This window comes from Aythya ferina (assembly GCF_964211825.1).
Source record: "Aythya ferina genome assembly, chromosome: 8".
NCBI classification, from domain to species: Eukaryota; Metazoa; Chordata; class Aves; order Anseriformes; family Anatidae; genus Aythya; species Aythya ferina.
This window is the reverse complement of record NC_140304.1, coordinates 14,449,050-14,473,626: the sequence shown is the minus strand read 5'-3', so window position 1 is coordinate 14,473,626 and position 24,577 is coordinate 14,449,050. Positions and strand designations below refer to the sequence as shown.

Below are 24,577 nucleotides of genomic sequence, written 5' to 3'. Positions count from 1 at the left end.
AACATGAGATGGTGGAGTTCCAGATGGAACTAGGCAAAGGAAGTAAGGCTAAAAGCAGGATTGCTACCCTGGACTTTTGAAGAGCCAACTTTGACCTCTTCCGGGATAGGTTGCTAGGAAGTAAGGGTGCTTGTAAGAGCTGGGCTACATTTAAGCAGCGCTTCTTCCATGCTCATGATCGGTGCATTCCGAAGAATAGGAAATCAGGGATGTGGGGCAGGAAACCCACGTGGATGAGCAAGGAGCTCATCAATAAGATCCAAAGGAAGAGGAAGGTCTATGAAATGTGGAAAAAGGGCCTGTCCTCTTGGGAGGAGTATAGATGTGTTGTCAGGGCCTGCAGGGACGTGACGAGGAAGGCTAAAACCCACCTAGAGATGAGGCTTGCAAAAGAGATAAAGGATAATAAGAAGGTTTTTTTCAAGTATGTAAACATCAAGAGGAAGACTAGGGATAATGTGGGTCCCTTGCTAAATGAGAGGGGTGTCCTGGTTATGGGAGACGCTGAGAAGGCAGAGATGCTGAATGCTTTCTTTGCTTCGGTCTTTGCTTCAAGGACATTCCCCCAGGACTCCTCACCCCTGGCAATAGGACAAAGGGACTGGGAAATGGAGGGCTCCCCCCTCATGGACATGGGAGTGGTTCAGGAGCGTCTGAGTGGGCTCAATGCACACAAACCCATGGGTCCCGATGGGATGCATCCGCATGTGCTAAGGGATCGCTGAACCGCTCTATCATCTTTGAAAGGTCCTGGAGAATGGGTGAAGTGCCTGAAGACTGGAGGAAAGCCAATGTCACTCCGATCTTCAAGAAGGGCAGGAAGGAGGATTTGGGAAACTGCAGGCCAGTCAGTGTCACCTCTGTCCCTGGAAAGGTATTGGAGCAGCTTGTTTGGGGGGACCAGGACTGGGGACCAGGACTGGTAGAACGAAATATGATCTACAAAAATCTCTATATGAGGGTGGCAACATACTATTTCTTCCAAGTATCACATGGGAACAGATTATATTGAAACTGTGGTGGTTCAGTAGCAGTCTACTGAAACTTTTTACACCAGAAGTGTATTTGCCCAGTTTGTGTTTCTCTGAAAAAAAAAAAAATAATATATATGTATATATATATATGTTAATCCAAATATTATTAAAACCTCTTTCTCAAGATGAGTCTGCTGTTGATTTCAGTACTGCAGCTGCTCAATTTATGGTACTTTTAAAAATGAAGCAAATACAAGTAAAGATTTTGATCTAGATTCCATTTACTATATAACTGCTACATTTTCATATTCTTTCCCAAACATTATGTTTTGGCCAACATGTGAGGGATTGTTCAATATGACTCATTTTGACCACTCTGAATTTCACCACAAATATTATTTCCTATGCCTTTTCAAATACTTGATTATCTGTTTATTTCCTCCTTATTTCAGGCATACGTACGTTTTTACTTGTACAGAAAATTAAATAAAGAAAAAAAATTATTAAATCATTGGAAATAGTCAAAGCCTCCTAAAGCTTATCAAAACTGGGGATTAGGAACACATCTAAAAAAGACATTTTTGCTGTATCTAGGCAACATGCCTTTTGAATTCTTGCAAGTGTTTCTGAGTTTTTCAGGCTTATTTTGTTAAGAGGTAGCAAACACTATCATTGTTTTGATGACCACTTCAAATTTCTATGAAGGTTGCTGTATCAATATCAGATTATGTGTTACTGGCTTGCTCTACTGTAAAATTAATGAGTGATATCTCTTCATCATCATATTTGAGAGGATGCTATGGTTTATTCTACTGGGTTGCTTTTGTTGGAAGTCCAGCAGATACAGAGAATTAACTCCTTGTTACTCATCAAAATGCAGCCCTAACAATACCATCTGTATGTCTGTGGGAACCAGTCTGAGTCCTGCTGATGAGAGCTGAAGTTCAGTCAATGATTAGTGTCCTCTACAGGAGTCTTTAAAAAAGGTGATTAATCAGGTGGAAGGGATAGCTGGTTAGTTTTTATCCCACAGTTTTGTTAGGTCAGAAACTTAGATAATAAGGACAGAAGACTTAGATAATAAGTGCTTTAAAAACTCATCAGAATGAAAATAGGCTTCAGGCTTTTCTATTTTACTTAATAAACAGTGCCCCTGACAATCTACTTCCTTGTTTTGCATAAACTGCAGTCCTATATAATTTCATCAATCTAAATCCACAGGCATAGGGTCATTTACAAAATCATTCAGTCCTTTGTCTCCTAGGTAACACTCATTGAGAGATGAAATATGGCCACCCACTTTCTTATCTTCTGTTACTTGTTCTCATGCTAATCTGTATAATTCATTAGTTTCTTCCTCCTCTTTCCCCCTTTACACTCAGTCACTTTGTTTAGGCAAAGGTTGAATAGAACAATTATTTAGCCCTTCATTTGTACAGAAAATGGAGAAGTATATGGATGAGAACAATAAAAACTTGACAAATCCATACACTGAAGAGTGCATGTAAAGGTCGGTCTTTTATTTTACTCTGATGGAAAAGAAACAAGTCTTTGCAAAATTTAACAGCTAAGAACATAAACTGATGTTCTCTTTTAGATTAAAGAATATTTTAGATTCTTTTAGACATAGAATTTAGAACCATATTTTTTTCTGATTCAATTTCAGTTACCATTTGCACTTTAAAATAGTAGTAAACTTAATTTGGCAAACCTTTTCTATATCAAAGTGTAAACATTTTTATTGTTTGGAAAAAATGATCCACCTTCTACATTCAGACAGGTGTATTTGACATTATATCAAAGGACTGATTATCAAATCTACTGTATTATCACAATTGATATTGCTACTTTAGAAGATTATGTTATCTGTATTTTAGATATGTCCCTAAAATTTCTCATTTGCAACTTTTTGCTCCTCACCAAGAATTAAAATTTTCATCAAAGAACTCTGATTTTGGGGCTCACTTAACAGTTTTTATTCTTACATCACAAAGTCTGTGATTACTTTTCCAGTATGTTGGCTTCAAAAGGCCATGTTAATTGCTCCATAATAAAAACTGCAAAAAAAAATTATAAAGCTGTGATAAACCTTGAATAGTGATTGTTGTGTACCTTCTCCTCAGAATATGTTGTAAGAGTTGACAGTGATCACAGAATGATCTACCTCATCAACTCAAATTAAGCTCTGTGGAATACTCAATTAGTGGTTGTTTCATACTAGTTTTATATTGGTCATGGAAAAAACAGTGCAGCTAAACCAACATAAAAGTTGTGCAGCAATGATAAGCCAGGCCTTTCGGTCTTCTTTGTTTTCTCAAACCTTTTCAACTTCATATACAATCCAGTGATTTTACGTGTACACACATTAATTGCAAGTATTAAGAGATCGAATGATGATCTCTAATTTTTTTTTTTATATATATATTTTTTTTGAGAGAATGAGTCACCCAAACTGTGTTCAGCTTTATCACATGAGAATAGAGAACAATAGCTTCTGCTGTTGGTGAATCCAACTAATTGCGTTTTTGCTATGAAGTAGCATCGAAAGCATGGAAACCCAGGAAGAAAAAAATATATATGTCTTCTGCCAAGACTTACATTTTTAATATATATATTCTTTCAGAGCAAATAAGGAAAATAATTACAAGTTTCAAAGAATACAGGACTTCTGAAGAGTTTTCAAAAAGAAAAAAGATTTGTGAAGTATCTGACTGCAAGATATCTTTTGATCTCCAACCTCATATGAAAAGAATTTGTATGTTAATACATTATATGTATATAATATTCAGCCCATGCTTTAGGACCTTAACTTATCACCTGCATTTAAGAATTGCCTTCCCTTGAAATATTCTGCAATTCTGCACAGGCCATATTCTGACTTTACATGGAGCCTTGGAAGCTTCACTAAACTGTGCTCTGCAGACTGAGGAGGGCAAAGGTGGTGCAAATGAAAAATTACTTGGCTCAGTACTCTGTTGTCAGTTTTTGGATTATTGATTTGATTAAGGATTAATTTCCTTGTAGGTACTTTCAAGGTTATTGTACTACAGTGGGCTTTGGTTTTAATTTCTGTTGCAGCTAAAGTTCAACTGAGGTCTGGGTATGGGTCCATCTTCTTGTACTTTTGTGGTTAGTACACTCCTTTTTCTGAGTGTATTAATTAAATCACAGGGTATTTTATTTCCCCTAAACTGAGAATCTTACATTCAAAACTCAGGAAACTACTGGACTTTTTTTTTTTTGTCCCCTGTAGCTTCACAATGGCATTTCATTTGTCATTCAAAGTAATTATCTCATTTCTTTACACTTGGGCTTTCCCTCTGGAAGTTCAGTATGGCATCCACATCTACATCAAGTCTTTCCTGTAATGGTAATGAATAGTGTCTCTTTTGGCTTCTTTATACAATTACCTAAGGGCACATGATTATTCTCCTGCATAAATGTGACTGATTAATGGAAACTATGGCTTTAAATATTTTTAAATCCATATCTGCACTTTCTGAAAGAAAAATGTTGAAAGAGAACCTGTAATGTGAAGGTACTTTGTATTTCTTTCTTTTAGTGAAAATATATATGTATATACCTATTAATGATTATTCTCCAGAGGAGAAGAATGAAATCAATTTATATTGAAGAATAACTCAGACCAATTTTTCTTGCGTGGGACCTCAGAAATATTACTCAGCATTAACCTGTTCTCCTTGGAAAAGATCATCTGCTACCATGTGCCATATCCCGCACATTTTCCATTCCCTTCCCTAATCAATGTGATGATTTCTTTCAATTCAACCCAAAAATACATCATGGAGAAGTATTGTGTTGAGAAAGAATTGCGGTAACTTGATGAACTTAGTGGGGCAGAATGAAATTTAGCAGTGTGATTGGCTATTTTTAAGACAGTGTTCTACTTCTATTCTGTTCCTTTCTCTCAACCATATATAACACATACAGGGGTTTGTGAAATTATTTCCACTCTACCTCTGCTATTTAAGCATCTCCTGTGTATTATAAGTTTATTTTTCTTGTTATTGAAGGTGCTGCAATTCAATATAACAGAGAAAACATATTTCAACCTTTTAGCTCCTAAGCTTAATATTTTATTATTCCAGAAATAATCTTACATAGAATACTGTTGTTAATGAACTGGTTTGGTATTCTCTTCTTGAAAGATCTCAGTAACCAGTTAAAATACATTTATTTGCCCTATCAGATCAGTTTTTAGAAGTGGATTGATTTTAGTACCTCACAATGGCTGATAATAACCACATTACTTTCTACACTACTTTCCATGAGCATACCCTGCTTCTGTGCTAGCATTCTTTCAGCATTTGCAGAACAAAGTATCCCTTCTTATACCAGTCTTTTTACTTCAGACTAGAAGGAAACTAGGCTGAGTACAAAATAACACAAACATCCCAAACATTCGTTTTTAAAACTTTTTGGTTCATTTTCTCTTTTTCTGCTTGTTTGGCTGGTTAGAGGACTTTTTCTCCTGTATCTGACTATTTTTAATTTGTTTAAAGATCCTCTTCAGTAATCGATAATTAGGTCACAAGTATTCACTGAAGCATATGTTTATAGTTGTCAGAACTTAAATTACATCTCATGATATTGTGTCTTAATTTTCTGTCCCCTGGGTTCTGGTCTTCACATGAGAGTGTCTGGCTGAAGATATGCTTACTCACATCCTTCTTTTGAAGACGTAGACAGAAAGAAATAATCTACTTGACAAATAGAAAGAAGAAGGCAGACTAGACCAAAATCTATTTTGTGCAATGTTCAAGAGTAGAAAAAAAATAAGAACAAGAGGAAGGATATAATAATTTCCTCTGATACTTTCTCAAATTCAGCAAATAGCAAAACAGAAGATTTTTATGTTTTTTGTAACTCTCAATAGATAAATCTTTCATGATTTTTTTCCGTTTTTCCATGTTCACATACTGCACTAAGATCAAACACATACTGCACTAAGAACAAGCTCCTGTTATTTTTTCCAAAATTGATAGGTTTTCTTTGAGGCTTGTAATGAAAAAGTTAACAGTTCATCAAAAAAAAAAAAAAAAAAAAAGGAAATCATGAATAGAAATGTCTGCAATTTTATGTGTCTTAATCCAGACATGGTTTAAAAGCATGTTAAAAGCAAACATTGATGATATTTGATATGGTTTTAATAGCATACAATTTAGATGATAACCAAAGCAATTACATAGACTTCAGTGGTACTGAAGGCCACCCAAATTGAATTGACTTCTGAGGAACCTGAAATAGGTATAGCCAAATTTCTGCATGATTATATTGCACAAATTCGCTGTCAGGATTCCTGATTAATGCAGTCCATCCTCTACTAATTAGTAGGCAAAAGAGAGCACCAGAAGGAGCAAATGGCGATGAGGGAGTTAGGGAATTTATACTGATTAACCAACTTACATGTAGTTTACTTTCAGGGTAGCTATAGAGCCAGTTAGCATATGCTCCTTCTCTTACTCCTCCACCCCTTGCTCCCAATAAAGCTAAGTGTTTTACAACTGACTTACTAAGCCATCAGCGATTTGGCTATTCTTGTTCAAAAGAAGTTACACATATGAAAGAAAAATAGCCCATTCAAATACTTTAGATTGAGTGAAATCCAAACATGCAATAAATATCTGCTCTCAAAAGAGGGGAGTTCTCTTTAAGATGCATTTTGTATTAGTACTTAGTACTATTTCATGCAAAGTTTGGCAACTACCAGATTGTGATGATAAAGAAAGTAAATTGGTAGTGTTCACAAAGGCTTCGCAAACAAAATACTGCAGATCCAGCACAGCTGGAAAGTATCACACAGTATTTAAGCTCATCTTTTTAGAAGTTTTATGACACCTCAGTTAAAGCATCTTTTAAAAAGTTCTATTAGGCAAGATTTACTGATAAAGATAAGTTTAAGAATGTGATGAAAGTCTAGCTTGGTTTTGTTTGTGTGTGACACAGCACAGGCAGGCACCAGGAGCAAACACAGACCCACAGCTACAAAACAAAGACTAGATTTATTTTTATTACCTCAACAAGTGGGGAATCCCTGAAGCAATACCCAGGCAGAGGCACACAAGCTGAGATACAGATGCATCTAATAATCTATAATACTTTTCAGGGTCCTCCCATAACTGCAACATTTGCTGTTGCCACACCAGTACATCTGGTAGGCACCTGCACCCTGAATGCTGTCGCCACAACACCCAATGTGTCACAGGGAGGATGACCTCCTTTATCAGAGCCAGCAGAGCAGGGTAAGTGGGGAGGCTGTACAGAAACAGGGGAGAGAGGAAGAATCCAGAGGTGATAGCAGCACAGCAGAGGTACTGTCAGCATTAGCAGCAATTGCTTGAGTTTACAATAGACAAAGGATCACGAGGCTCCCCAGAAACAGACTCTGGGCCAGAGCTGCAGCCCATGGAGAGGAGCCCACACGGGGGCTGGGAGTCTGGGAGGAGCTGCTGCCTGTGGGGGACCTGTGCTGGAGCAGTTTGTTCCTGGGAGATGGACCCTGTGGTACGGAGCCATGTGGGAGCAGTTCTTGAAATGCTGCAGCCTGTGGGCAGCCCCCACAGGATCAGCTCAGGAAGGATGGCATCCCGTGGGAGGGAGCCCACAGGGAGCAAGGGCAGAGAGTGACCAAGAAGAAGCAGTGGAGATGAAGCGCTACGGACTGACCGCAGCCCATATTTCCCATTGCCCTGTATCACTTGGGGAAGAATGAGGTAGAAGAGGGTGGATGGGAGGGGAAGGTGTTTTTAGTTTGCTTTTAGTTCTCATTGCTCTAGTCTGCTATCGGTAGGCAATAAATTATATTAATCTCCCTTATGTTGAGTCTGTTTTTCCCATGACAGTAATTGTTGTGTAATTTCACTGTCCTTATCTCAACCTATGAGCTATCTTTCTTTGTATTTTCTCCTCTTTTTGTTCTTTTGAGCAGGGGGAGTGAGAGAGAGGTTTGGTGGAGCTGAGCTACTACCAGTGTGAAACCACCACAAATAACAGGTTCTTATATTTACAAACAGAAAGCTTCAATCAGATTGCTTGTTTGTTTGTTTTTTATAAATGTAATTAACAAAAATGCCTAAGTATTTTTTATAATAATTGTAGTAACTATATTTTAATTTTCCTGAAGTGCTGTGTTTTAATCATTACCTGTTCACTCTCAGCCTCATTGTTTCACAGACTATGAATAACTGAGAGTACCATTTAACTAAAGCTTGATTCCTAATGATGTGTTAGTACCTAATACCTTACAGAATGATCAGCTAGACAATGTATCATCTTAACTATCTGAGATGTAACTTTTTTTGATAAAAAAAGTCTTGCAGACATATTTTGTTTACTTTGTTCAAGTGCATTTAAATCCTTCAAAGAGTTGCTGAAAGCTTACATACATAAAATGATTCCAAGTAAAAATATTTGAGATTTAGCAATTTCCTATTTTTGTCTGTGATTATGATTTAGTGAAGGAGGATTCTAATCTCAGTTCTAATGATACAAGGCTTATACAGTGAAGCAATATGAGAATATCTCCAGACAAGCCACTTCTGAATATAAAACCATGTTTCTGCTTTCAAGTAGCTGGGCATTGTATCTCTGACCTGCTGTCTAGTAAAAAAAAGATCATGGGCACTGCAGCTGAAATCCCTACAGTTATGATATCTGTCCTGGTTTATTAGTTTCAAGATTGAGTATTAGCCATTTATTCCAACCAGTGAGTAGCTATTAATAAAAATAATGCTGTTGAATTACTCATAAAACGATCTGTATGCCAAAGTAAGTGGCCCAGAAGTTGCTTATTACAGTGATAGGTCCTCTGACTATTTTTTTATACCCTTGTCAACTTGATTGATGCTGAATATACTAGGTAAAAGTTTGTCAAGAAAAATGGCTATAAAAACAAAATGAATTAAAAAAAAAAAAATGAATAAACCTTCACTGAAGGTCTATTTGGGGGAAAAGTCTCATTGAAATACCATTTTAAGATTTGGTTAACAATTGCCACTTGACTACATGATTCCCGGATGATTCTATCAAAAGAAAAGAAAGAGATTGAAATAAATTTGAGGAATACAGAAATCACACTGCAAAGTATATAAAAATAGAACAGAAGAGTGCAATGATTTGTTGGAAAGACTATTAAAGTATTGAGAGAGTAGGTCTTTCAGCAGTTATTCCACTAGAATTTCTGTCAATACTAGAAGTCAGTCTGAAGCTACATCAGGAAGGTCAGTTCCATTCCATAATCACAGCAATAGCAGCTGCTCACAGGTAGCAAATACCACGGCTTTTTAGTGCCATTTCACTCGCATCTTTACTCCACAGTGGTAGAAGACATTCTAAGTGTAGCAGTAAATAACAAATAATTGTTAATTGCATGTTCAGTATTTTTTATATGAAAATAAAACTGAAAAGCAGACTCAACTGTGGGAGATAAGCAAAATTTGAGAACATATCTGAAAACAAATTAAGCTCTTTCATACTTGGTAAAATGTTTTGCTTTTGAAAATGAATTTTGTTTTGATAACATTCTTGTCCAAATGATTTTACAGATGTTGTGCCCATCACTTTGTTACCTTGCTATTAACGGCAGGTTTTATTCATGACCATTTATAATTCTGTAATGCACAACAGAAATTATTTAGGTATTTTCCTATCAGTCTTCCTAAGTTTTGAGTTCACCTGCTTTATTAATTGTCAAAGTATCATTATTAGTCATACTATCATTATTAATTTTGTGACAGGTTTACGTTTGTGAATGTTCAGTATAATGTGACTTCAACAAAGGGTCACAGTTACATTAATAATGACATAAGAGTATAACTTCTTTTTTTTTTTTTTTTTTTTTAATTCTTAAATCAATGTTCACTACATTTTAATAACCTTTAATGAAAATCAAGAATTGAGCTAACATCACATACAAATAATTTTATGGATATGATATGGATCAGATTCTTATCTGATCTAGTTCTGGTTACAGTCATATAGCAATGTTTCATTTGAATTGAGAATTTGTCACAATAATTAGAAACTGCTCTGGGTTTGTGGATTTAGAAACAGAAGCAGGGCTCAATTTCTCTCAACAATTTCTGAAAAGATTCATTTTGAGTAATTTATGTTGGTGTCATGATCTTAACCATATTTTTTCTGCACTCGTACCCTATTTGAGTCTTTCTGGAAGGTTTAAAGCACTCCCGTTAATGCTAATAGGGAGAGTGAGGACAGTCTTTGAGAAAGGTTCTTTTACTATGGGTGTCCTTTCTCCAGCAAGCATCACTTAATAAATCTCGAACAGTACACTGAATAGGCCTTCTGATTCTCATGGGTTCTGTCATATTGGGTTTACATGTCCAAGTTTTGGCAGTGCAGAGGCTACATGGGTGCCCTTGTGATAGGAGAGCAGGGGTTGCCCAGTGCCAGATGCAGGGTTCCAGGCAGTTTCACAATGAACCTACAGCTGGCCAAAGTTGAGCATGACAGAAAAGCAGGTAGTACCTCTGTTAAAATATATTTAGGAAAGTGAAAAATGCTTCACAGGTACTGACGAGTGAAAAACAAAAAGGGTGAGAATCAGCCCTAAAACACCAAGATTTACAACTTCCTGCCATACAGGGCACCCTGCACCCTCTGAGACCAAAGCCATACTTATGAGGTATGGCAATTCCTGTGCATAAGCTTCCCATACTGTTTCCTTAGGTGGCAAATAAGGACAGAGCAGGCAAGGAGAACACGATTCCATTATGAGACTTAATGCAGTCAAAGCAAAGCATTGCCAATAATGTCAGTACTGAGCAGGGTATACAGAAGAGAAGGACTGGAAGTAAAGGAAAACAGTGGGGTGTGAAAGGCAAGATTTCTTTGAAAAGTTCTGAGAAATTTAAAAATCTCTCTTCTGTATGCTTTGCATTTTTTTTTCACTGATTGCAATCCTGGGAATCAGGTGATCTTCATTCTGCTCTGTATTTAGTTGGCTATGTGAACTCCCACAAGCTACATGGCCATCCTTTGGACCTGCTCTAAAAGGTGCAAGTCTTTCTTGTTCTGGGAACCTCAAACCTGGATGCAGCACATCAAGTGAAGCCTCACAAAGAAGGGGACAATCACCTCCCTCAGCCTGCTGGCCATGTCTTGATGCAGCCCAGGTATAGTTGCCCCTTGGGGCTGTAACCACGCGCTGCTGGCTCATGTTGAGCTTTTTGTCCACCAGAACCCTGCAAGTCCTTCTCCACAGTGCTGCTCTCAATGTGTTCTTCTCCTAGTTTGTACTCATTTCTGATCTTTCCCCAACCCTACTGCATATTAAAGGTGTAGACCTTTAATATGAAGGTGGTGAGGCACTGGAATAGGTTGCCCAGAAAAGTTGTGTATGCTCCATCCCTGGAGTGTTCAAGGCCAGGCTGGATGGAGTTTTGTGTGATCTCATCTAGTAGAAGGTGTCCCTGCCCATAGCAGGGAAATTGGAATGGAATGATCTTTAAGGTCCCTTCCAACTCAAACCAATCTATGATTTTATGATTCTGTGATACTATCTATTGCTATTTATTTGCTCCATACCCAGGAGGATGTGCTTAGAGACTTGGCTGAAATCTTTATTATAGCAGTAATGATATAACATGATGTTATATCATTATAATGAATGTTAATCATATAATGATTAACATTCATTACTATGAATGGCATTAACAATATCCAACCATTTCCTGACACAGCACTATATCCCCTCCCAAAGGATTTCACAAGTAATAATCTCCTATCATGCCCAGCAATTTCAGTTGCTGCAGGTTAAATCTTTCTGCTCACACAATTTGCCAACAAAGTTTTCCAAAGGTAGTTACACAAAATCTAGTCATGCAGCTTAATCTACAGATGTGTTAATTACAATTTCAATCCATGATCCATGTTAATATACTGGATAATTTAAATATGACAAATGTAATTTTAAGATGAACATTTGCAGACTATGAAATGAACTTATTAAAAAAGTTTTAGAATAATTTCTAAAATGTTGAGCAATGTACTTTATTCATAGTTTCACTTGTTATTGAAAAACAATGTCAAAATTTAGCCTGGTCATGTTAAGAAAAATACACAGAGGAGGAATGTCATCAGAGATCAAAAAAGATCAATCACTCTTGAAAGATGTAAAGGGAAAGAAATGACATGGAATCTAGGGCAAACTGTGACCTTAAAAAGGCAGAAATGGCAAATCCTTGCATCATAGCGTTCATGCCCTTATAGCTGTTTTGTGACAACTACACAGTGAAGTAGGTGAAAAGTGAGTTTCAGAAGTGGAATTCAGAGTAGCAATGAATTTGAATATGTGGATATGAAGATTTTAGCTATGATTTATTAGGATGTATTCATACTAATGATGTAAATTACTTTTTTATCACAGGATGAAAAAATTAATTAGAAGTGAACCTGTTATGAGGTGAGTTCCCGTTAGTACACCAGCTGCTTTTTTAAGCTGAAACATTTAATCTGTTCTTGCTATTTATACTATACAGCATCATCATTTATTGAATTTTCATCTTGAGTTCTGACATCTCTGAAATATTTTTTAATGGCAGCACTTAGGAAAACTTTAATTGATCATTGGAGATAATGCTTTCTTTCAAAATTAGGTTTTGCAATAGTAAAGGATGGATCATAAAGCATCTAAGAAAGCAGAACTTCCTTTGTTTATTTTCATTTTTCTGTGAATGAAGGAGAAAACTCCCCAGCAAAAAGTTGAAGTGGCTGTCAGGATATTTTTTGCTAAATACCTTAGGATTATATACTTCAACTCATTACTATCATTCCTACATAGAAAACATTCCTTGGAAAAGCCCCACAAGATATAATAGACCTTAGTCTCATGGCAGATTCTTGAGGCATGTTGTAGAGTTCAATTGAGAAGTATAACCCTCCTACGGAATAATTTGAAATTATATAGTAAATGTGTTTACTCAAGTTGATAACTCTCGGAAAGATCTCCCAGCTGCCTTATGCTCAGACACACATGCAGATGGGTATCTCCAAGTGGCTAGTCCAAACTTACAGCTTCCAGCAACCAACTCTTAGGCTGTCAAGTCTCTCCAGTATACGGCCCAGACTTATAGCCAATACGATATTTGGCTTCCAGACCCCTTAGCCTCCTCACCAGCTAGTTTGGCTCAATGTTCATTAATGATTAGTAACCAATGTAATGATTAATAACCATGCATCTGCTATGCCCTGAACCTTTTTCTTTTCACAAAGAAAATGGCTTACTAGTCAAAAGGAACAAGATATATGTTGGTAATCATATAAAGCAGAAGAAAATATTACAGTGAGTGCTGGTTGCTAGGAGATGTGATTACACAACTACCAGCTGATGATAAGTAAAAGTCTTTTGATCCAGGAATTAATTAAATCTTTTGGAAAGGACCTTAGGAAATCTTCTAATCTGTCTCTCTGCTGCCATATGAATCATCTAAACCCAAACCACTCTTCACAATTATTTTAAGAGGTTGTTTATAATAGGTTTTTAATAGAAAAAAAAAATATGGAATATGCATCATATTCTGGTATGACTGTCCCGTGTCATATCCCCTTTTTCCTCTCCCAGTTTTCCATCACAGATCAGTTCACAGGACGTTTCTGTCTCCTTATACAATATAGGTATGGGTTTCCTGACATAAACTGCAACTAGCTAGGGAGCTTCCCATACCCAAAAAGCAATAGTAGGAGCATATGAGGGCATTTGAGCTGCTTCAGAAGTTGTTGGTATAGAAGCATAACTTCTCTTGACACCACAACTACCTGTGATACTTTGGATGTTCAAAGGTAAGTGGGTAGCATTAATTTATGCAATTGGCTTGAACAGGGAAACCCAATCACCCAGGAATACTGGAAGAGATCATGGGCTGGCCAGAAGGCAGAGATTTTGGAGTATCTTCTGTGGAGGTAACTCATACCGAAGAGGCATCACCTGTCATACTGTAGAAAACTATCTTAAGTAAAAAGCTGCTGTGTGGAGTCCAACAGCTATGAGTCATGGAAGCCACGAGTCAGTTTACAGAGGTGAAAGCCATCCAATTAGCCCTAAAACATCCCAAAAGAGAAAAGTGGCCAGTACTCTACCTCTATACTGATTCACTGGTGGTGAAAAATGCCCTCTGGGTATGGCTACAGCAATGGAAGCAGAGCAACTGGCAGTGCAAAGGTAAACCCATCTGTGGCAATACATGGCTGCCCAACTGGAAAACACTAATGTAAAATGTCAATAGGATGAAGCCTGGCAAATTGATAATATTCGACCGTTCCCACAAACCTGCCAAGGCAAGTTCAACATACTCTCAATGGTAGAAGCTACTACTGAGTGGCTGGATACATGCCTAGTGAGCCACTGCCTGAAACACCATCTGGTGATGGGTGATGAGGAAGAATGGGTACGTCAGGTGTGTGCTTCAGGATTTTACCCTTGGAGAAACTAATCTGTAATATGAGCTATGTATTGTAGAACTAGCAACAGGCCAACTCCTGAAAAAGAAAGTGCAAGTGCAGCAATGACCCATGATAAAGCTCGTGTTGGCATCCAGAAATAGTGCATGCTGCTTGTCCAGTGTGACTGCCTTGGCACATGAGGCCTAAGTCATCTGTGGTTCTTGTGAACATTTTGGGAGAGACCCACTGAATAAGAAAAAAATAATATCTATATATCTGTTAAGGGACAATGAATAGTGGTGATGAGAATGTATACACCTGTTTGTGTTAGATGCAACAATAATCTGAATACACAAATATGCTAAAGTAGGTGGAACCTAAGTGTGACCCAAATGGTATGGAGTAAGGGGTGGAGGTTATACTCGGTCTGGCTGGGATGGAGTTAACTTTCCCTACAGCATCTCATATAATGCTGTGCTCTGCACTTGTAGCTAGAAGACCACTGATATTGCACCAATGTTTCCTCTGTGTTCTAGCACAGCATCCAGTCTCTCTGAACATCCCAAAGCTAGTAGGCTGGGGATGGGCAAGAAGTGGGAAGGGGGCATCACCAGGGCAGCTCACCTAAACCAACCAAAGTGATATTCCATATCATATGATGTCACACTCGGGAATAAAAGGTGGGAAAGGGGAAGGAGAAGGAGTTATGCTCAGGTTTTGTTGTGTGTTTTTTTTTTGTTTGTTTGTTTGTTTGTTTGTTTTTGCATAGAGGACATCTCTGTCACCTTTCCTTCCTTGCCTGCCTCTCCTGAATAGTACATATCTACTGATAACAGCTGGGCAGTGGCTACCATCTCCTCCTGTTTGTTACCCACACTGCGTGCATTTGTATGGAGTCACTTCATTTGAGCGTCTACACTTTTAGATATAGAGTTTTAGGACATTTAGGGTGTTCCTCACTCTTCTGATAGGTACACTCTTCCACCCTGTTGCTCGCAAGCATGTGAGCATCCTGGTTACCCAGCTCCCCTGGGTTCATTAGTTTAAAGCTCAATTCACTAAGGCAGCCAACCTGCCAGCTAAGATTCTCCCTCGTTGCTTTTCTAAATAGCAGGACACCTCTCTCCCCAGTAACCTGCATTCATTAAAGTAACTTCCATGACTATAAAAGCCAAAGCCTTGTTAACAACACCAACTACATAGAAAGACATCCCTAGTGATCAATTGCCTTAGTAATTTTTTAGAAATAGTTTGTTGGATAATTTAATATATTTCCTACCTGCTTTGTGAATAATCTACTTTTTAAATTTAGTAATTTTCCCCTTATTTAAGTTTTAAAGTAAGTTCATCAATGATAGATTTAATTCTTTTCTTCCAGTCAGCTACTCAAATATTCCAATCTAATCCTTTTTATAAACTTCTCCAGCTTGTATCTTTGTTTCTTCTTCAAAATTGCCTACATGTATTCACTTGGTACACCAGCTACCTTCCTTTTGCCAGTCAATTCTGTTTGTAACATATAGTTTCCATACAGCATTGTATTCTTTTTTAATGTACAACCATATTTCAGGTCTTTTAATCACAGACTATTTACATTGGAGATGACAAGATGTGAACCTTTTTGCTCTTCCTATTGGACTGTCTAGTAATACCTTTGTACCAACATCTCATATTTTCCTATCTGTGAACTTATATTTTTCAAGGAAGATGTGGTGTGTACTGAAATAAGATAAATGACTAGTGATTAAATCTTTTGAATATTTGGGTTTCAAACAAGGAATTCATTTTTTTGAAATATTACAGAGTGTTGTTGATAGAACCAGTAAGAAGTTTCAGACTGCCTATAAGTAGCCAGTCTCTAGATCAGTTTCCTGGCATGGTGATAAAAGGTAAAACAGTGAACAAAATTGTATTTTTTCAGAGATATATTGACTTTTAGGGTAACCTATATAATAAAATTTTCCATTTCTGCTGAATGTCATCATTAGCAATATCAGTGTGAGGTTGAGTGACTGATAAGTAGACATTAGAAAATTGTGCATAAATTCTGATGCTTCAAGACAAAAAAAAAAAAAATCTATTTCAAAATTTTCTTTAAGTTAAACCAAGTGTTTTGGTTTAACACTGGGATGGAAGAGAGTACTGAAAAAGATAAAACTGTGAGAACTCACCGCCCCCCCCCCAAAAAAAAAAAAAAAATTAAAAAAAGAGGATTTAAAATAGCAAAATAACAAGTGATGCACAACACAATTGAACCAGGTGACTGAAGACCAGCCAGTCCCTGAGCAACAGCAGACCCACTCCCCCAATTCCCTCCCCAGTTTCATTTTTCAGCATGACATTGTATGGTATAAAATATCCCCTTGGCCAGTTTGGATTGGTTGTCCTGGCTGTGTCTTCTCCCTGCTTCTTGTCTTCCCCAAACCTCCTGGCTGGCAGGGCAGTATAAGAAGCTTAGAAGTCCTTAGCTTAGTGTAAGCACTGCTCAGCAACAACTAAAACACTGGTGTGTTATCAACTTTGCTCTCATCCTAAATCCAAAACACAGCACCATATCAACTACTGTGAAAAAAAAACTATCACAACCAACACCAGGCTACCAAGAAAGTAAACAGCAAGTAAGCAGAAATAATATTAAATATAACCTAAATGATCTGTGGAAGCCATTCAAGAAAAAAATTGAGAATTTTGATATACGTTCTGACTACAAACATGGATTGATGTAAACCAGCTAGGTGGTTTCACAATGGTGGCTAGCTAAACTCCGTAACACCAGTCTGTTACTCTCATTCCTCAAAAGAACAGAGAAAGAAAATATATGAAAAAAGGCTCACAGTTTGAGGTAAGGACAGTTTAATTAAAGGAAAAGAGATAATCAAGGAAAGGCAGCATGGAAGCAAAGGGAGAAAACAATTGTTCTCTATTTCCCATATTCCCATAAATTCCCATAAGTAACAGATATTCAGCCACATCTCAGGAAGCAAAGCATCAACGTGCATCAGCTGCTCAGGAAGACAGTTATTTTCATAAAGAGAACTACACACACACACACACACACACACACACCACCCCCCTTCCTCTTTCCCAGCTTTTATTGCTGAATGTGATGTCATATGCTATGCAATATCCCTTTGGTAGGTTTAGGCCAGCTGCCCTGGTGATGCCGCATTCCCACCTCTTGCCGACACCCAGCCCAGCGTGCTGGCTTTTTTCCAGGGTGGGAGAGGTTGGAAAGAGTCTTTATGCTGTGCCAGCACTGCTTAGGAATAGACAAAACCTTGGTGTGATATCAGTGCTGCTCTAGCTACAAGAGCACAGTACGACACTATATAAGCTGCTTTGGGGAAAGTTAACTTCATCCCAGCCCAATCCAGTACAACAGCTCCTGTCTGTCCCCAGAGCTTTCAGATTTGAATGTTAAAGCCATGTTTTCAATGAAAGTGGAAATGAAGAAGCATTCAATTCTTTTGGGTTACAAATTACAATGATGTAATTTCAGGAGTAATTGAGTTTTCCATCATGCTAATTAAAACCTGAAAGATAGATTAAATGAAAGAAATCAGATTCTTTAGGGAGTGGAAAGTTTTATATGTGTAATATTTATAATCCAGTTCACATAAGTAGAGTCAATTGAAGTTTCTGAGCAATGTTTTTTTGTTTTTGTGTCCTCTCTCTTCAGGAATTTGTAACCTGGGAGAAATTGGAACTGCTTCCAACTACAATAAATTTAGTACTGGATTCTTTGCATCTTATTTGTTAATCCCACTACTTAGGGGATAATATTAATCATGCCTTTGTAAAATAAATGTAACTATATTTTAAAGCACAGTAATTCCCAAAGATGTGAAATATGAGAGGAGTTTGTAAACTGAAACCTGGTGCAGATGGGTAATTCACAGAGATTAATTTAATGATTCTTCCCATCCTAACTCTGTACAGCTAGGAAGAGGAAAATAAAGGAGGTCTTCCTAAATACAGCTTAAAAGGCTAAATTCAGCATGAATCATCTTGATGAGGTAAGCCCCTCCCTGTAGCCAACAGAAGGATCCTATAGAGCTGGGAATAACTATGCTGAAGTTTTTAGCCATTTTGAGAGCTCTTATCTCCAAAATTCATCACTTTTCCTTACCATTCTCAGCCATTTTCTTCAAAAGCGAAGAAAATTAACTCAATGACTAAGAGAATTTTTAATGTCTCATACTCCTATATCAATACATGCATTTATATATATACACACACGTGTATATATATAAAATCTGTGTGATAGTATGCTTAAAATATACTTCATACTTTTTAAGGAAAGCAATAATTGAATATGCAGTTATATGAGAATATATATAACATAACATCTGGAAAATATATCCAGCGGATATGTTTGCCTTCGTATTTATTGTTTATGATGAGCTCTTTCTCCAGAAAACCTTTAAGTCTGATTCAGGAGGGTCACTGTCAGTCAAGAACTGAATTATTAAGTATGGTAGTTAATCTAGCCACAGGTACCTATTTGTAACATTTTGAACTTGGAGATTACAAGACAGACTTGAATAAACTGTAGTTGGTTCCTACTTGGTAGTTGAAGATTAACAAAATAAATTATTGCAGTGTAATAAGATATTTAATTCAGGCCATGATAAGTAAATTGATACTTTGGTGTTTTTAGTAAATCCAATAAATATTTCTATCTTTAATTTACTAATCAAAGTAATAAGAGATGAGTGTTGGACATTCTTTTCAGACTTTACTTTTTGCAAAAAGACTCTAACAATAGATCCTGAACAGCTTTCATTACCTGAAAATGCTTGAATTAAAATTTAGTATGTGCATTTATTTGTGAGTCTACATGTGTACATATAGCTTTTCCAAAGTTACCAACTTATTTGTCTTATGAAGCACTCATAGTGTGCCAAATGCTTATTATCATTAAGTTTTGTTCTACTTTGTAATTCCCCAAATGGCTCAAAGCAAGGATTCGGTTCCCAAAATCCCATGTCATTGTCCTCCAAGTTCTATATATTCTGTAAAACTGATGCAAGTACTGAGAATTTAGATTGTTAAATTTATAGAATTAAAGACTTTTGGGTAATGTTATTAATTTAAGTGCTAGATGATGAGCATTAGGGATTTTGAAGAACACACTCAATTAGGAATTGTATAGGCCATTAATTTCCTTGGGGATGTTATGAAGATTAATTAGTTAATGCTTTGACAGTGCTTTGAAGATACAAATTTAAAAGGAATCTTAAAGATTAGTTCCAACCCTCCTGCCAAAGGCAGAGAAGAGGGGGACCCTTCTAGGTTGATATCACCCCCCTCAACCTGCCATGCCTCTGTTGGTGCAGCCAAGGATACAGTTGGCTTTCTGGGCTTCAAGTGCACACTCCCAAGTCATGTTGAGCTTTTCATCCACCAGAACACCCAGATCCTTCTTTGTGGAGCTGTTCTCAGTGAGTTCTTCACTCAGACCATCCTCTTGCACTTAGACTTGTTGAACTTCATTAGGTTAACATGAGCCCACTTTTTTAGTTTGTCCAGAGAGGCTGTGGAATATCCATCTCTGGAGATATTCAAAACCCACCTGGATGCAATCCTGTGAAATGTGCTCTTGGTGATCCTGCTTGGCAGGGGTGTTGGACTAGATGATCTTCAGAGGTCCTTTCCAACCTCAGACATTCTGTGATTCTGTGATGCTGTGTTTAATGTGAGTACTTGCAATGTCATATGTCATGGTGGTCAAGGCAGCACCTTGTCTGTGACAATCTGTGTGAATCCTTACATTTCAGAAAAATCACTTATGAAAGGAAAAGTACTTGAATACAAAAACATAGCCTCAGTTTAGAGGGAGATTTAAGCTTTTGAGCCTGGTAACATAACTCTTGAGTATCACTGAGAAAAATCTATAAATTCCAGAGACCTTCCTAGGGATCCTTAAAGATTCTGCCTCTGAAGAATGACATAATCTTGTAGGCACATGTGATGGGTCACATTACATTTTCATGGCCTCACTTCATGTTCCCTTGCACTCCAAGGTAATAAAAAGACTAAAAGTAAAAGCATCACCACTCTGTCACTGTGCAGGGAAGGAAGGTTAAAGACTCTCCCAACAATCTTGCCTTTGATAATCAGAGTGGGAGGGCTCATTCACTACAGCAGCAGCAACTGATTTAGTTCATATTGAACTTGCTCTAAATTAACTACTGAATTAACTACAGACTGAGATCAAATATCAAAGTGTGTGACTGATTCCTTTGATATCTAACATTTTGAATTTTGGTGTCATACAAAGCTGAAAGAGCTTTCTAAATTTCACACTTATCAGCAAAAGAGTTTTATCACATTTTATGTTTCCACTGGTGGTCATGCAGACTTTTGAACAGAAGGAATAAAGATTCATAGTGCCACTTTAGAGAAACTTACACAGATCTGACAAAAAAAAAAAAAAAAAAAAAAAGACTAAAAGTTCAACATACCCACCACTTTTCTTCATTGAAAATATAAGCCTAGATCAAGAATTGTGCCAATTATACTGGGAAAATTGATATAGACTTTAAGAGAGGCAGTATATTATGCCATTCATGCATGGCTAAACACTGCCTAGACAGTTCCAAAGATTTACAGTTTAAATACAATTAGTAGCAATGTAAGAGAAACAAAGATAATTAATTAGGATCTCAAAATAATTTGGAACTGAGAGGAAAACAAAAGCAAAATTCTAAACCTTCTGTTTCACTGGATAATTTAGTATGCCAAATATTCTGTGAGAATGAATATTACTTATAGTAAAAATTAGGAAAAAAAATCATCACATTAAAAATGTTTCAACAAAAAAAAAATCCCTACCATAGGATGGCTTACATTTTTGTGAGTTATTGGTTCAGGATAATAACAAAACATGTTAGTTTGCATTATCTGTGGCTTATAAAAGAGAATTTCTCTTTACTTCTACCACTTTGTTTTACATTTCTACTGTTGTATCTCTACGATAATATCATGCCACCTAATACAATTCTCTGGTACCACTAACTAATCTTGTTGAGAATTTCTGTAACTCTTAAAAATAGCTTTATTAACAATATTTAAGAGGATATAATGAATCCTGAAGAAACTCTAACCAGAAATATGGAGGTTACATGAAGTATTATGGAGGCTACTAGAAGTATTTACAAAACAACAAAAGTGTTACACAAGATCTAAAATACCACACATTCACTTCCAGAAATCCTTACTTGAAGATTCATTTTCTACATTAATATTAAAGACCTTAAGAAGTTAAATTTTTACTGTCAAAATCTGTTCACCGCACGGTAGCAGCAATAGCTTCACAGGCATCTTCCTAGATCCGACTGAGATCATCAGAATGGACACACACAGAAAGAAGAAAGGGGGACTGACAGAAAAGAAGATTCTTGACTTCGTTTCTCTGTGACAGACAGCTAACCTAAATATATTCAATATTTTTTTTCTTCACAGGCAAATTTCCTGCAGAGTTAGCATGTATTATTAAATCAATAAAATTCTCCCATGAATTTAGTATTTTGTTAGGTTTATGAATGTTATTGTAGAAATGAACAGTGATGCTTAAGATCAAGTTTTAAGATTAATTAAAAAGTCAGTAGATAGTGAGTCTCATGCAGAAGCAATCAAAGTGTTTAACCAAAGAGTAACTTGTAGCTTATAACTTACAACAGGAAACAATAAAACCAATCCACAACTTAGAAAAAGCCTTCCTAACTCAAAACTATTTCATACCTATTAGCACAAGTTATGAGAAGTACAAAGGACTGGGAAAGATTTCAGTTTTAGAAAGAAAACCAAAACTTACATATTTTGTCAATCTTTTAGTTAGCTCACAGACAAAGAGTTAAATTCTAATTCCATAGAAATCTAGCATCCATCCTCATCTTTCCAAGCTCTTTTATTAAAAACATGGTTTTGATTAAACAACAACCTCAGCCCAAGGCCTTTTCTAGACAGTAGTTTGCCAACTGAAATTAATTAACTTGGGTATGATCACAGAATATCAACTTCTGCAATCAATAATAATTATAGGGCAATGGTTGTGTGTCCCATTACTGTCTGAGTGAGTACACTAAATATGAAAATCATTGCTGTCACACCATATTTTCCCCTGACAAATAATACTGATCTACAAACCAGTAATATGCTATGGTACATCAATGCAAAGGAATTTTAAGTAATGTATGAATTCAAGGTAGAAAAGCTAGTCATTGCAACTGACAGAGAATATAATTTTACAAATATTGTAATACTATTTGCATGTTATTCTATTTGCTTAACATCTCCATCAGCTTGAGGATTAATTCAAAGAAGCTTTTAAAAGTTCAGACAACATTTTATTTTTCTACTTTTTTATTTACATTTACAAAATTGGACCCAAATACTTTAACAATCCTCCAGTTCCAAAACTACAAGGCAAAAAAGGACTAACATTCAGTAGTCTATAAATCTAAGAATTTGTTTATGAGTCTGTTTTCCTTAAAACTTTATGTTTTCCTTTCACCTATTTCCTTATCTGTTCTCTTCAATAACATTTTCCATTAACAGTAGTATTTCTGCTCACCCCTTTTTTTCATCTCCATGTATGCTCCACATCTCTTTCCCACCTCTATTTTATTTTTTGCTGTGTATGGTTTCTTATGCTTGTACCTGGAATAAAAAGTGAATGTCCTGATGTCCAAAATATCCCTTGGCTTTTTGAAAAAGCTGAATAAAAGCCATTCAGTGTTTTCTGCATTATGGAGTGGAAAACAAAAATTAAAATTTTGAAGATTTATATATTTTTTCACCTCAGTCGCAGATCTGAGGATACAATTCATCATTCTAGATGAACTCAGAGCACGGTTCAGTAAAAATATGTAGAATCACAGAAGCATAGAATCATTCAGGTTGGAAAAGACCTCTAAGATCATCTGTTGCAACCTTTAACTTAGTACTAAAGACCACCACTAAACCATGCTACTAAATTCTAAATCTACACACTTCTTGAAGACCTCCAGGGATGGTGATTCAACCAATTCCCTGGGACGCTTATTCCAAAGCCATACAAACCTTTCAGTAAAGAAATTTCTCCTATTCTCCAACTTATCCTCCTATGGCACAACTTGAGGCTGGTTCCCCTCATCTTATCATTTGGTCCTTGGGAGGAGAACCTGATCTCTACTTCACTATAGATTATTTCAGAACTATGGAAAATGAGATTCCAAATGCTTATAATCTCATGGTTGAACTGTTAGTTCAAACTGAAATTCATCCGTGGTTTGGATGAACATTTACTTTTCTGAAACAAACAAACATTTACTTTTCTGGAAAAAAAAAGAAAATGGTCCTGAAAAAATAACAAATTTGTATTGCAAGCTTCATTGCAGTCTTAGCAGAATCTTCTTTGCTTTGTAGAGATGAAGAACATATGGATAAGGGAGATGTAGTTAACCTATATTGTTTGGATTTCAGAAAGTTTGGGGAAAATTCATTATGAAAATCTTCTAGGGAAACTAAGAAGAAGCTCCATGCCTGGATAAAATAATAAAAATAATCAGTTAAAATAGTGTCGTGGTTTAACCCGGCCGGCAGCTAAACACCACGCAGCCGTTCACTCACCCTCCCCCCTCCCTCTCTGGGACGGGGGAGAGAGATTGAAAGTGAAGCCCATGAGTTGAGATAAAGACAGTTTAATAAGACAAAATAATAATAATAATAATAATAATAATAATAATAATAATAATAATAATAATAATAATACAATGATGATAATAGTACTACTACTAATAATGTGTACAAACAAGTGATGCACAATGCAATTGCTCACCACCCGCTGACCGATGCCCAGCCTAACCCCGAGCAGTCCGGCTCCCTCCCCCGGCTAGCCACCCCTATATATTGTTTAGCATGATGTCAGATGGTATGGAATACCCCTTTGGCTAGTTTGGGTCACCTGTCCTGGGTCTGTCCCCTCCCAGCTCTTACTGCACCCCCAGCCTGCCTGTTGGCAGGACAGAGCAAGAAGCTGAGATGTCCTTGGCTTGGTATAAGCACTGCTCTGCAACAATTAAAACATCGGGGTGTTATCAGCACTCTTCTCATCCTAAGCCAAAACATAGCATTCTACCAGCTACTAGGAAGAAAATTAACTCTGTTCTAACTGAAACCAGGACAAATAGAGAAAGTAG

General features: G+C 36.8%; 1 long non-coding RNA gene across 1 annotated transcript in view; it reads right to left on the bottom strand.

The window, feature by feature from the left end:
* Window positions 1–24,250, bottom strand: part of LOC311440611 — a 39,980-nt gene extending 15,730 nt beyond the window's left edge. Inside the window, exon 1 of the long non-coding RNA XR_014695485.1 lies at window positions 24,217–24,250. This is a non-coding gene — a long non-coding RNA (uncharacterized lncRNA). The remainder of the gene's footprint in view (window positions 1–24,216) is intronic.
* Window positions 24,251–24,577: the final 327 nt, after the last annotated feature.